General features: G+C 39.6%; 1 pseudogene; it reads right to left on the reverse strand.

The window, feature by feature from the left end:
• Positions 1-8035: 8035 nt before the first annotated feature.
• Positions 8036-9121, reverse strand: LOC112915068 (RNA-binding protein EWS pseudogene; annotated as a pseudogene).
• Positions 9122-9324: the final 203 nt, after the last annotated feature.

Here is a 9324-nt window from a genome sequence, read left to right on the forward strand (position 1 = left end):
TCTACTAAAATGAAAGCTCTGTTAGATCAGCATCTTTCTCTTTTTTTTGTTGTTGTTGTTGTCTGAGGTATCAGAGTTCCTTAAAACAGTACCTGGCTTACAGTAGGCACTCTTTAAATATTCGTTGAATGAGTAAATATATATATATATATATATATATATATATATATATATATATATATACATAGTTATGTATCACATATATATACTTATATATGTGTGTGCATTATTTGTCTTACAATTTATTCTTTTGATGGATTGATTGCAAATATATTTATTTTGGATCCTATTAAACATAATATTTTTTCAAAATTCCATTCTACAAAAAAAAAATCATGGCTTAACTTGTATCTATAAATTTAAAATCAGCACTTTTAATGAAGATGACAGAAAGTTAGCACTCACAGACTATGGGATAATAATAGAGGAACGGACTTATGTTGCTTCTGAATATACCACCACTGACAAAAAAAGAATGTTGCTTGTATTATTTGATAGAATCTTGAGTAAACTAACTTCCTCAATCAAAGATATTTTTTAGAGGTGCCTGAGTGGCTCAGTTGGTTAAGTGCCTGCCTTTGGCTCAGGTCATGATCCCAAGGTCCTGTGATCCAGTTGGCATTGGGCTACCTGCTAAGTGGGGAGCCTGCTTCTCCCTCTCCCTCTGCCACTGCCCCGCAGCTCATATTCTCTCTCACCCTCTCTCTCAAATAAATAAATAAAATCTTTAAAAGAGGGCAGCCCGGGTGGCTCAGCGGTTTAGCGCCGCCTGCAGCCCAGGGCCTGATCCTGGAGACCTGGGATTGAGTCCCACGTCAGGCTCCCTGCATGAAGCCTGCTTCTCCCTCTGCCTGTGTCTCTGCTTCTCTCTCTCTGTGTCTCTCATGAATGAATGAATGAATGAATGAATGAATGAATAAATAAATAAATAAATAAATAAAAAATAAAATCTTTAAAAGAAGAACGAAAAACAAAGATGTTTTAAAGTATGTATCGAACGTATATTTTTGTAAATTGTTCTGTGTATGTGTTTATGTGTGCACAAAAATGAATGAGACACAGACCTTGCTCATAAGGCTCTAATAAATATTTGAATTTTATTTGATGTAAAAATAATTATAACATGTGAGTCATAGTGTTAACTCAGTCATTACTCTACCAGGAGCATATACATAGTATCATATATAGCTACTCAAAGAAAGAAGAGATAAATACGGAGTTTTGTTTTTTTTATTTCTTCATTGTGCTGCTATGATGGAAAATAGGAAGGAAATGTTTTCAAATTGGAAAAACTTTATTTCCATTTTGAAATAAAATATCTGTAAGAGTCTATTAAAATGTCACACAAAACTAAGGACATTTGAGAAGTAATACCTTTTTTTAAATTTCAAAGCTATTGCACCTTGAAACATGAGATAGTTAAATTTTTATAGCATGAGGGACTACAGAGCTTTGTTTTTATTGAACATCGTATTATGGCTATTTCAACAAAAAACATACAAGCCAGGCACTAATTAACTACATATCAAAAGGGCCACCCATATGAAAAGAATCTTAAATACCCCTGGAATTAAGGTAATTTATGTTTATGATTAAATGTAGGAATAATTAGCCCATCCCTAAGTTATAGAATGAAGAATATAAATTAATGTTACAGAAGCAATGATCTCAGATAGCATTTACATTAACTATAAAAAATACAGTGAAATATATTTGCAGTTTTGAAAGCTAATTATTCTAGACTCAAAATTTATAGTTAAACTGCTTGGCAATTTCTGGATATAAACTTTACTCATTTGTTCCTTAATATATCTCTTTCTAAAAGAGAAAAAAAATAGATATGTCTAAGATATGCTTTTCCTCTCAAAATGACAAATCTCAAAAATTCAAAATATTTGTAAAGTTCTCCCTAATGCTGTTTTTCCCTGGTCCTGTAGAATATAATCCACTAGTATTTATTCTTCTTTTATTCTTGACATTTTACCTCTAACATCTTTTTATAAATTTCCCTGGGTTTACTACCCATATGACTTCTTTTTTATTTTATTTTAAAACTCAGATTATATTCTGCTATATATTAATATATCCATGGGCTTTTAGATTTGTAAGAGTGAAAACTTTTTATCTATTACACTGACATCTCTCAAAATGCAGTGGTATGCTGGTAAGCTGGATCTCAAAAGAAAAAATACTAATTTATACTTTTTACCAATTTCTCTAGTGTAAATATTTCCAGTTTTCTGATTTCAGGCTACCAAACCAGCTAGCAAAGGTCCTAAACATTTAACAATAAGCTTTCATACACTGGTAATAGCTGACTCAAACACATGTTTCAGATATTCAACTATATCTAGAATATTTTAAGTTTCCTGTAACGACTTCATAAAGTAACCCATGTATTGAAGGACAGTTCAGGTTTTTAAACAAATATCTCTAATGTTGACCCAACATATTTTTCCATGAAATTTGCCCCTAGATTGGCATTAATCACTATTCAAAAGCTATGCTGTGTAAATAAAAACTCTTTGCTATATGACAGTCATTCAGACTTTAAGGCACTTTTTGTGAATATCTTGTCTCCTACATTAAACACAGTTCCTTCTAACTGTTCTTCATACCTCATGGTTTCCATAAGCTGAACAACTAATCATGTTCCTGGGGTGAACTGTAATTAACTGTCAGTGGGGCCTAGAAATTAATACATAACTCCAGATGTGGTCTGGCCTGAGCAAAGAGCCAGAGAATTATTACTTTGCTTTCCCTGGCCACTATAATTTTGCTAATGCAATCTGAGTGTTCATTAGATATTTTTGGCTGCCACATCACACAGTTGGCTTGTATAGAATTGTAAAACCAACTTCAGCCACCCAGGTGTTTGTTTTTACCTAAAATGCAGTTAAGCCAGTTTTCTGTCTTTCTGTACTTGTCCAACTAATTTCTGAACCTAGGTGTAAGAATTTACATTAATATCCCTTATAATACATCCTATTTATTAGGTTTTTCTTTTCAAACAATGCAATTGAATCTATGGCCTATCAAACCTTCCCGTCTGTATGTTTGTGATATTTTCAGGTATACAAGTATGCTTTCCCTCTTTTCACTCAAACTAAAAATAACCTAAAATGGTAAAGATGATAAAAGTAAATTAAGTGCCTTCCTATAGGAAGGAGCATATGGAAAAACCCGAACTTTAGATCTTTTCATTTTCTACTGCTCCCTGTTCCTTCTCTGACATCCATCATTCTGAAATGAGGAGCCATAGCCTAGAAAACACAATTAAGTTTTTTGATATCATCTGGATGGATTCAATTCCAAGTGTATCTTTGTCTCCAAAGTGCATTTTTTGGTTAAAGAGATGACAACTCCACCTGTACCATCCAAAAACCCTGCCACCAAAGCCTTCAGGCTTCCAAGTTACTAGAGATGTAATTCATGTTCCTTTCTGAGATATCATGCGTTTTCTCATGACTCAGCAGAAGGAAACTTCTTGAGCTTTTTTCTAGGTTTTGGCAGATTCCTCCTTAACTGAGATAAGAATTTCTTAGACGATAACACCTTTCCCCATAAGCTGTGGGGAAAGTTTATACAACCAACTCTCAATACTTCAAGAGAAAATCACCAGTGCTTACTGTAAGTCTTTTCTCCAGGGAACAATACTACTTTCTGTGTATTTACTACACAGTGCACTTCCTGTTTTATTTTGCACAAGTCAATGTAAACATACACTTGTAAGGGCCTATGTTGTCATATGCATCTATGGATGTGTGGTAAGCTTTATCTCTTAACTCCTTAAAATCAGGATCTATTTTAGTCATCTTACGTCTCACAAAGAACTGAAATCACTTAACAGGTTTTTGTTAACGTGTTTACATATGCATCTTTTTTTTAAAGATTTATTTATTAGGGAGAGGGAGCATGCACGTGGAAGAGCATGGGGGTGGAGGCACAGAGGGAGATGGAGAGAGTGTGGCAAGCACACTGGGTGTGGAGCCCTACAGGGGGCTGGATCCCATGACCTTGAGTTTCCAAAATGAGCAGAAACCAAGAGTCAGACACTTAACTGACTGTACCACCCAAGAACTCTTACATATGCATTTTATTTTATTTTATTTTTAAAGATTTTATTTATTTATTCATGAGAGACACAGAGAGAGAGAGGCAGAGACAAAGGCAGAGGGAGAAGCAGATTCCATGCAGGGAGCCCGATGTGGGACTCGATCCTGGGACTCCAGGATCACACCCTGGGCTGAAGGTAGGCACTAAACTGAATTTTCTCAAGGGGCTAACTGATATAGTAATGTGATTACAAGATTGATTAAAATCTCTCTGGAAACATTGCTGTTTCTGTATTGAAATAACAACCATTTTCTCCATCATTGCCAAATGAATTAGATAACATTAATTTTATCTTCCATTCTTATATTCCAACTCATTCTTTAACAGCCCCACTCTCCTGCTCACATGTAACTTGCTCCTTTTGTTTTTTGGCTTTACTGCTTCCAACTAGATGTTTCTTTCTGTCCTTATATTATCTATTCATGTTTCTCAGGCTCCCAACAAAGCTTTTCTAGGAAACCTTTCCTTATTAACCATACCTGGCCTTAATCAATCCTTTCTGTTCATTCTCTCAAGCACTGAAGTATTCTGTGTGATGCACACTAAATCAAACTTCTTAATATGTCATTGATGTATTAGTGCTTGGGACGCCTGGGTGGCTCAGCAGCTGAGTGCACCTGCCTTCAGCCCAGGACATGATCTTGGAGTCCCAGGATCGAGTCCCACATTGGGCTCCCTACATGGAGCCTGCTTCTCCCTCTGCCTATGTCTCTGCCTCTCTCTGTGTGTGTCTCTCATGAATAGATAAAATAAAATCTTAAAAAAAAGATATATTAGTGCTCACTATTTTCAAATCTCTTTTGCATGCTTCCCCCCCCCCCCCCCAACCCCTTACATGACAGCTTCTTACTGGGTAGAGGTGTGGTCAATCTCACCACATAACTTCCTGCTTAGAACACTTCCAGGGCCTTTGTGATAAAGTTAAAACTCCTTAGAACAGGATATGATTTCTGACTTCTCTCCAGACTCCACAGTGTATATGCAGTTCCTCATGTCCTAGTCTCCTTAGTTGCTCCATAAAGTTCCCAGAAGTTACTATTTCACACTTAGTGTGCTCCTGCTGCTTCCTGGAGTGACCAAAATCTCTGCCCAGTGTGGAAGAAAGTTTCTTTAAGTGTCAGGCTTTAAGTATCAGGCTCAGCTCATGTATCCTATCTGGATTTTGTTTTGTTTTGTTTTGTTTTGTTTTTTATTCATTTATTTGAGAGAGAGAGAGAGAGCGCATGAGAGCACAAGTGATGGAGAGGGAGAAGCAGGCTGCCCATCAAGCAGGGAGCCTGATCCGGAACTCAGTCCCAGGACCCCAGGATCATGACCTGAGCCAAAGGCAGACACCTAACTGGCTGAGCAACCTAGGCACCCCTCAAGAATCCTATCCTGATGAAATCCAGCCCTCACCTCTGTGGCCCACTTCCCCACTCAACTCTTTCCCACTAACGATGCAGTTCTGTAGTTGGTAATTGAAAGAGCACAGGCTTTAAAGTCGCATGGACTGCTGTGAATCCAGTTCTACCACTTTCAAGTTATGTGCTTTCTGTCAAGTTATCTGAGGATCTTAAACCTCAGTCTTCTCATATGTCAGTGGGTATAATTTCCCCTTCTTGGAGTAGTAGCAAGGATTAAATGAGTAATGCATTTGAAGTGCTTAGCTTTTGGCTGGCACAGAGTGAGCCTTCAGTAAATGGCAGCTCTTCTTGGACCATAAGGTCCTAAAGACCAGGTTATCTGTGAAATCAAGTGTCAAATACATATAGTAAGTACTCAGTAAATGTTTACTAAATATCAAAGTGAACAGCCCTACCACAGGGGTGCAAGGTATCCCCTGAGGATAAAATTAAAAAGGAAGTAAGAGCTGGATTATTTAAATCTTTTTAAGATTTAGTTTTTGTCTTGTTTTAAGCCTGGTATACAAAAGACTTTCACTAGCCTTTTGGCACATGTGAGTGATACTTGAGCTATGACGAGAATTTATATACAGAAGAGTGGGAAAGTCAGTATTAAAAGTAAAAATTTTAATTAAGAATATTTTTAGAGTTTAATGAGACCAGAAGCCTATTTTTTTCAGGTACTCTTCCACTAATTTTCAGATCTATCTAATGGTAGAAGGGAAGCATTAGGGTGCTCAGATGACAAGTTCCTTAGCCAAAACACCTGGCAATTGTAATTTCAAAAGGCCATTGTAAAAATCAATACAGTTGTTTAGAACCAAATATGGCAAGCTTTTGATGTGTTATAAATTGAAGCAGGCTCAAGTTAAAGATGACATTCAAAAATACTAGTTTACTATTGGGAGAATGTCGGTAGGTTAAATTTTTTTTTAAATAAGCAATTATAATTAATTCTTAATTCTGAAAGACAAAAACACTAGCATCTGTAATTTCAGAAACAAGGCTTCGGGGCATCTGGGTGGCTCAGTGGTTGAGTGTCTGCCTTCTACTCAAGTCATGATCCCGGGGTCCTGGAATGAGTCCCACATCAGGCTCCCCATGGGGAGGCTGCTTCTCCCTCTGCCTATGTCTCTGCCTCTCTCTATGTGTCTCTCATAAATAAATAAATAAAATCTTTAAAAAAAAAGAAAAAAGAAAAGTCTATTCATTTCCACAAGATCTCTCCTACAGTGGGTATTCTTTATTTTTTACTTAGACATTGAATAGTCTCCTAGTGGCTTTTTCCAGCTTCAGTGTTGTTGGTTTTTTTTTAATTGTTTGTGACTGTTTGGAATTTTATTTTAAAACACAAGAAAACAAAACTTCACAACAATGAATACTGTGACAGAGGCCCTCTTGGTTCTCTACAGTGATACTGAGCATACTCATGAGTTCCCACTGTTTAAATGATGGACTTTAAAAGAAGGGGGGAAAAGTTAGACACACTACCATTTCAGTTGCTTTAATGTTTCTTCACAAATGGTAAAAAATACTAAAGTATAGACAAGGAATAATCATAATGTTGTCGCCAATATTGTAAGTATGGAATTATAAATTTAAAACATTTTCTGGCTTAAAAAATAAATCTGGTAGTCCCTGCAGCTCTGCGGAATCTCTGCGCCTGGTTGGAGTGGGTCTCTGTGTTCCTGACAGCAGTGCTTGCCTTTATCCATTTTTCCTCCGTCCTCCACACCTGCCTCTTCTCTCTCCCTTCTCTTCCATCAAAAGTCCAAGGGTCGCACCAGAGCCACCTCATCTTCCTCCTGCAAATTCACATTTGTCCATGGCTGGGGCCACCATGGAAGCCACTTCTTTATGCACCAGGACCACCTCTGAATGTTGTACCCACTGTGGTCCCTGAGGCCTCCCCTTACTCCCGACAGGCCACCGGGACCACCTCTGCCATGTTAACTCCCCAGGGGTGGAAAGGGTGGTGGAAGGAAGTCTTCAGGCTTCAGAGCCTTAACATTAATGGCATTCTGTTCTCCAGGCAAAGTTCTGGTTTCCACACCCTGTACTGGAGCCCTGTCAGTTTCCATGTTGGTGCTAGATGTTTCCTCCTCCGGATGAGTTCCCTCAGGAACTCTGGGGCCCTCCTAGGGGAAAGTTATCTCTCTCCACGCCACGGCCTCCCATGTGACCCATTGGGGCTCCCAGGATCTCCTGGGCTCCCTGGACCTCCGTGGAGTAATGGCAACATCCTTCTGCCCTCACGAGGAGGCATACCACCCAACATGCAATTCATCAGAAGCATCTTCCCAGCAAGAGAAACCTTACTTTTGGTCCCTTGGAAATCTCTCACATCAAACCACTCCATAGCAGCCTTAGCAGTTGGTGGGTCTTTGTAGGACACTGTTACATCAATCACCTTTGGGCTTTCCTGTTTCCTTACCCAAGTAGATATGGCTCATGGGTTGTCCAATTCTCTTGTTCCTCCTAATAACTCCACACAGTTTAAAGAAGTCTGCCAGATTGTCTATAGAGTCATATTGTCATTTAAGCCTTGCACTGTTGTCAGAATCTTCATCTGGATCCACAGTGGGGCCTAGATCAAGATCTGGTCCTTCCCGTATGGATCCACTTGGCTTATTGAAGCCACCCTGCTCTCCAGCACCCATTCTACTCAGTCCTCCTTCCTGTCCACTGCTCATGCTTCCACAGTCAAATCCCCTTCTTCCCCTGCCTCCCATTATCAGGGCCACTCATGCTCCAGTTCTCTCCTGGTCTGGAAAATCCTCCAGACTCCTACCCATAAACACCCATGTTCTTGGGGTGGTCCTGTCAGAATGAATTCTGCTTCCTGTACCTGCTGCTCTATTGGCTATATAAACTCAGAGCCTGGCTATAGGATCCAGTTTGGGGGGTATAACTAGTGGGTGGCTGCTGCCTCTAGCTGATTTGTTGACCATAGATATTCTACTTTCCATAGCTGCTTGGCTGCCCATAGGTGTTCTGCTGAGAGCAACTGCTCTGATCATAACTAGTTGGCTATTTGGAGGATAATATGGTGGTGCCCTAACGCTGCATGGAGTAGCTCCCAGGTACCTGGGGATACTACGGTTGCTCTGTTCATATCCTAGGGTGGGCTAGTTATACCCCTGTGCTACACTGAGGTTGACTAGTCTCAGCAGGTTTGTTACCATCCTGTGGTCTTACAAGTACAGTGGCCACTGGCTGCTGCCCGTAGGCTGGATAAGCAGGCTGAGTGCCATATGCAGACTGAGCCACATAGGAGGCAAGGGTGGTAGTGACTATAGCAGTGGTGGTATCATAAGCACCAGTACTGTACCCCTGGACAGACTAACTGTACACTTGGGTAGGGGCTGGGAAGGGGCAGATGGAGTAGTATAACCAGCAGGACACTGTCCCTAAGAAGTTTCATAGATAGTCTGCCCATAGGTGGCAGTGGTTTGAGCCTGGGTATAGCTGACATCAGTGGGCTGTCCATAGGTTCCATAACTTTGCTGCCCATATGCCTGGGTGGTCTGTGCATATCCTAGAATGGGCTGAGCTGTGCAAGCACTATAGCCCTGCTGGGCTCCAACTTGGCTGTAGAAACTGTAATCTGTGGACATCATTTTCTCTCCTCCCATCTTGATCTCTCCTTTGCCAGCTTCAATCTTGACCCACCATAATAACTCCTTTGAAAATTTAGCGAAAAAAGACATGAACAGAAATTTCACAGAGGAAGGCATAGACATGGCCAACAAGCACATGAGAAAATGCTCCGCATCACTGGCCATCAGGGAAATACAAATCAAAACCACAATGAGATACCACC

This window comes from Vulpes vulpes, chromosome 10 (assembly GCF_048418805.1).
Source record: "Vulpes vulpes isolate BD-2025 chromosome 10, VulVul3, whole genome shotgun sequence".
Lineage (NCBI taxonomy): Eukaryota > Metazoa > Chordata > Mammalia > Carnivora > Canidae > Vulpes > Vulpes vulpes.